Source organism: Halyomorpha halys, unplaced genomic scaffold (genome assembly GCF_000696795.3).
Source record: "Halyomorpha halys isolate HHAL.00 unplaced genomic scaffold, Hhal_1.1 Scaffold116.1, whole genome shotgun sequence".
Classification (NCBI taxonomy): Eukaryota; Metazoa; Arthropoda; class Insecta; order Hemiptera; family Pentatomidae; genus Halyomorpha; species Halyomorpha halys.
This window is the reverse complement of record NW_027105704.1, coordinates 59,970-66,331: the sequence shown is the minus strand read 5'-3', so window position 1 is coordinate 66,331 and position 6,362 is coordinate 59,970. Positions and strand designations below refer to the sequence as shown.

The window sequence follows — 6,362 nt, the reverse complement described above, 5'->3', positions numbered from 1 at the left end:
CTCTAAGAAATATGAGAAAAGCTGATTTTAACTCTGTAATAAAGTCAATATGGAAAAAAATGGACATAGTGTTGTATCCCTCCGAGGTACAGATATATTAAATGATATTGTTGTATGTCTTGAAAAATCAAGTTAAAAAAACATAAGCTCAAATAGAATTTTCGGAAGAAAAAGTATTTTAACTAAGTTGTTTTTCATGTATGGGTTCTTTCGTCGAGGTCAAGTGTCTTTGGTTGATTGGATCAGAATTTTGTTGGTTCGATTCCCCTCATATTGGGTGGATCAATATGAATACGTTCTTGATGGAACTACTTTAGCAACTTCGTGACTGCAGCGCCGCCAGTTCAAATCCGGCCTCAGGGATTTGATTTTTATTTCGTGGTGCCGAAATGGAAATGGAATGGAAACTTAGCCGAAAAAGGAAATCTAAGAAACATATTGTTTGATATGTTCTGGTAACGGGAATGATTGAAACTTGAAAATGTGAAAAAACAAACTGTCGAAAAAAAGAAAGTTAAAATGAGTAAACAAAAGTTGTAAAACAAATTTATTTCACGGCTATAACTGCCGACAGCATATAAAATACATTCCGTTGCAAAGGCCCCTATAACATAGCTGCAGACAAAGGCTCCACAGTAATAATTTGTTGTTTCCCTAAAGCTTGCCGCCTGCCTGGCTCCTTACTCAATAAGATCTTATTTATGGAGACTTCCATCATTTAAGGACCTCTTAGATGGAAGTAAATATGACATTATTGCTAGAAAAAATATGCTTAGCCATTAAACATGACTAAATATTTTATCTTAAAATAAAAAAATAGTAATGAGTTTATGCTAGTAAAAAAATTATTTAAGTCAGATAAATACAATTTTTCAATTTTTAAAATATAGTTATTATTGGATAATAATAACGGCGGTCAATAAAGGTGCCAAAATAGTATAAGAAAACTTACTTCTTCACAGTTTTCTGATGAAATTTCTGACAGCCCTGACAGATTATAATTTATCCCAGCAAAGTGGGGGGAAACGATTAACAATAAATAATTTTTATTACTATTTTGGTACCCTTATGCACCACCACCAGTACTATCTTCCTACAATCTGCTTCATACGGCCAACTATCTTCTTCCTATATTAATAATGTAAGTACAAAGTCATCCTATTATTTTATGAAAAAAGATATTATAAAACATTTCAGGTACATACAATGTACGAAACACAAAAAAAAAAAAAATCAATATAAATGCAATTTATTAATAATATATTGTAGGAAGATAGTCCGAGTGGCGGTCAATAAAGGAGACAAAATAGTAAGAGAAAACTAAATTTTTCGCAGTTTTCTGCTGAATTATAATCTGACAGTCCTGACAGATTATAATTTATTCCTGCAAAGTTGGGCAAAACGTTGGTTAACTATAAATAGTTTTGTTTTTTACTATTTTGAAACTTTATTCACCGCCACCCGTATTATCTTATATGATATCAACAATATGAGTACAAAGTCATCCTATTATTTTATAAAAATAATTTTTGAAAAAAAGATATAAAACATTTCAGGTTGATATAATGTACGAAACATAAGAAAAAAATCAAGTTACAAAAAGCAATACTAATAAATGAAGTACCTTGTTATTTTTTCGTTCCGATCGGCGTATGTGAAAGAATGAAAAGTGAAAGTAGTGCCCTAAGTAAAAATGAATTTTAACAAAAAAGGAAAATCAGAAGGCATTAAAATTATTAGTTTTCTGCATTTATTTAGGTTTCCTCAGTACGTGACAATTAATTTTTTTCGGGGTATATTTTGAAATATTGTACAGCCTGTTCTAAAAAAAATATTAAATTAATTTAAATATTTTTTCCAGCTTTTAAATTAGGCTTGAATATAGTATAAGCTATTCAGGTAGATACAATGTACGAAACATTAAAATTATATAAAAAGGAATTGCAATTTTAATTCTGTTAAAATTGAACTGTATTAAATACAGATTCTTTTTTAAAAAAAGGTGTGGTAAAGATAAAACAATGGTAGAAAAGCACTGTACTAATATAAAGGGATTTTCTACTTTTTGCTGATAATTTTTTTTTCTTATACTAAACCATCGGAAAAATGTCCAGAATTTTTCGACATAGCATCATCAAAAAAAGTTTCATTGAAATCGAATTCCAAGTGTGTAATTTTAAAATAAAAGGAAACTCAGAAGGCATTCAAATTATTAGTTTTCTTCATTTATTTAGGTTCCCTATTTAATTTTTAATAAGTCCACGATAATTAATTATTTTTTCTGGGTGAATTTTGAAATAGTGTACAGCCTATTCTAAAAAAATATAAAATTAATTTAAATATTTTTCCCCAGCTTTCAAACAAGGCTTGAATATAGTATAAACTTTTTCCCCCGATTGATGTGAAAAAATAATGTTTATACGTATTTTGATGTTACAAGGAACTGTTTTTTTTTTGTTTTGGCTTTTTGTTTGCACTACGACAATGAGAATCGAAGTGCTAATATAAAGTAGAACTATTTAAATATAATTAAACTATTATATTTATCAGTAATAAATGTTTCCCAAAGCCGTTTTATAAAGAACATATGAATGTATAGTGTTTCTTAGAAATCATTTTATTAAGTAGGACTTGAAAATTTGAGTTTGAGAAACACCCATAAACTGTTAAAATAATAGAAAGAAATATCCAGATATTCACGGCGGCAAATCAATAGGACTGCAACATTGTAGATGGCTGTACCTTAAAGTCGGCCTCAGAGATAGGAGAGTATGGCAAGCTTAGTAACTGGGCCGATGGCCATATATTTTCCTCTAAACAGCGCCATAACTCCTCCCTTAGTTTTTATCTCAATTCGCACCAGGGCCATTCCGTTGAATGTTTTCATTTTCCAACTCCCCCCTTCCCTCTCTCCCTCCTCCTCCTTGGAGAGAGAGAGAGAGGGAGAGAGGTAAAAATGAATTTTATCAAGACAAGGTTTAATTAAAACAAAACCTACTAAGCGGCAGAAATCCCTCCTTTAACGCTGCCAGTGATAAATTAACTGATATAAACAACCCTTAATAGGTCTCCGATAAATCTTCACCAACAGGCTCTTTAATCAGTGTTTTATATTAAACAGAAATCAAAAATAATAACTCTGGCAGTAGAAATTTATGTAAATTGTCATTTTTAATTAGTAACTTATCAATTAATCACTTAATTAAAGTCATGTTTTAATGTTTTTTTTTATTTAGTAATTTATAAATTCATTATTAGAATTTTAATTTTGAAAATTCGGCATTTTAGCTCTGTAAAACTATTTTAATGAGGATACGACCTAGCTAATAAAAATAATTAATAAATTAAATACAACTGAATTGTATATTAATACACCATATTAATAAAAATAGTTAGAGCCCTTACTGAGAAAATCGAAAAAATATGAAAAATCGATTCAATAAAGTTGTTTTTCAGGTCAGTCAATTTTAGCGAAAAAATTTCTGTAACTACATAGGCATTATTCACCTTAAATATGTAATTTCAGTTTCGTACCCTTTTTCGAATTTGAACGAGTATGTTCACAAACATACTTTTTTTGCGACCCTTCTTCTGCCAGACTTTCGACTCGAAATACCTTAAAATGTATATTTCCGTCGAAAACTAGTAATAGTTACGACATATTCCATACATAGGTAAGTAATAGTAAAAAAAATATATAATTTCGTATTACTGCACTAGACAGTGGAAAAGAAACTAGATACCCGATTATAGTTCTCTGAAGAATTAATGATGAAGAGATAAGAGATCTCACGCAGATGAACAGGACATCCATACAACCATAGAAGAAAATTAAATTAACTTTATTGGGCATTTATAAATAACAAATGGTTCCTCATATACCAATGTTGATTATAAAAGAAAGTAGGTAGATCGGAAATAATAAACAAATATTATACATATGAAAACTTACTAAGCCTGTAACTCCCATGAAAATGGGTATAGGAGATAATCCATACCTCTGACTAAAGCAAAACAGTTCAATAAAAAAGTGTAATAATGGTAAATTAATAAAAAATAGACAATATATACGACAAAAATATATTTTAACACCAAACTAAATTTCCACCTGAAAAGGCATTTTTTAAATTAAGTAAATTTTTTCGAATATTTCACTGTTACTCATTCAAATTTCTTGGCTACCAGCCCTAAAGTCTACAAAATGGGATGTTCGCGTTCATGCTTTTAATATTCAATAAGATTCAAAGAAAAATATACTTCTACAAAACGAATGTAGCATCTATTGTAATAACTGGTTGTGTTAAACAGTTAAAATTGTTAGCACAACCAGTTATTACATAACATTAAATATCACATAAATATAATGTTACGAACAGAAACGTAATTAATTTTTTATCTTGATTCAAAAGCAATTGTTCTTTAAAAAAAATATTGTGATAATTAAAACCATTAAGGTTCAACTAAAAGTTAAGAAAATCAGTATAGTCAAAAACTGTGAATTTTCCAAATATTGTAAATTGGAATCACACCACTTTTCCTAGAACCAAAACTTTAGTTTCCTTAGCCAAAATAGATTTGTTGCTCCCCGACTAATATGAGCGTGATGATCAGCACATATTAAATAAATTTAAATACAGATAAATCAGTAAATGCCCAACTTAATATCTCCTCACCCCCCCCCAAATAAAAACAAGTTGTACTTTTTTTCCTTTCACCGCCTCAAACGTAAGTATAAAAGTCAGGATTTAATTTTTAAATTGTACTTTCTGTAAATTACCTGAAATTGATACAAAATAGAAGAGAATTTATAAGTTTTTTTTAGAATTATTACTGTTTCTACATGTACCCTAAAAGAAATGAAATTCTGAATTGAATAGGATTATATTATAACTGCTGCTATAAACATAAAAATAAATCATGTCACTACGATTTCTTAGAAGAAAAAATGATGAGGTTTAAGGTGCATGTATATGAGACAGTGGTCCCGAAACGTTGTACAATGTGGTGTTAATTTTAATAAAGAAATTTCATTAAATTGGAAGTCATTAACCTCAAAAGAAAATTTTTTTAAGAATTGACTCACCAAACTTCCTATAGAGATAATCCAGATAAAAATAATAAAAATTCATAAATTAGTTATTTAGCATATCTTTGTATTTAGGTTTTACTCGTGACATACATTACTCCATTCCATGACCTTTCTCCAATTATCTAATTAAATTAACGAACATTCCGTTTATTATCGCAAACACGCCATTCAATCGTCAAATAGTCATCAAGGAAAATTTAGAGGAAAAATCAAACGGCAAAAATGTGGTGACTAAACGAAAAGAAAAATTATATAATGAAAGGAACTGTAATTGGCTTTTTTAATGGTAGTTAACAGTTAGCTCCCCACCTAATTGCGGCAAACAGCTTCGGGTATTAGTGGCAAGCTACGTGACGTAGAGCAGTTAGTGGTCGCATGCCATTCTTAAGCAGTAATTATAAACGAAGTAAGTCCTATCACTACCGCGTTAGTTCCAGATGTCGACACTTAAATTCAGATCCAGGCAGATAAGCCAAATATAAGGGACATGTAACGGAAGAAATGAATAGTCAAAAATATTTAAATTAGTCTTTGTAATTGTTTTGGTTAAATTGAAACAGTCAACCAAGTTACGTGGACACGGGACATTTGTCACGTTTCAAGAGAACTTTTTTTTTCTGTGTGACCGAAGTATTTCCGATAAAAGATATCTGTTACGGATAAAATTTACTTAATTTTATTGTTGAAATTTTGAACGTCTAGTCGTTCTTATTGGTAGTAAATTATCAAAACATCAGTTAAAATTAATTAATGACTTGGCTTCTATAAAATAGGTGTGTCTGATTAACTAATATCGCTAATATTTGTTAAGTAATTTTAAATCCCAATAAAAGTTAGAGACTAAAACTAAATTTATTCCTGAAAGAAATTTTTTATCGCATCACTAGTTTTAAAAGGTTTTTTTTTCGTACCCTCCTGTCAAGATTTTAATGAGTATTTGGTACGTACATATAGGAGGTATGCTATATGTATAGCTGGGTGTGAAGGATACCTTGGATTGCCTTTTGGCATCAAAGGTTAGGTGAGGGGTCGAATTTTTTATTTTTAATTAAAATTATTTAAACTTTTTTTTTCTTTTTTTTTAAACGTTTTTAGTGTTTTCAAACCTCTTTATTTTTTATATGGTTATAGAATACAGGATAATATAATGCAATACATTATACATATACAAATAACATTATATCTTAGTTTAAGTCTCATAATCTTAAACGTTTTTAGATTTTTTTTTTCTGACCTAGAAAAATTAAAACAATAAATTAAATATATTTAAATA

The 6,362-nt window shown here is 29.2% G+C and overlaps 1 protein-coding gene across 3 annotated transcripts in view; it reads right to left on the bottom strand.

The window, feature by feature from the left end:
• cpx (complexin) overlaps positions 1–6,362 on the bottom strand; it is a 597,058-nt gene that overhangs the window by 545,969 nt on the left and 44,727 nt on the right. The window lies entirely within an intron of this gene.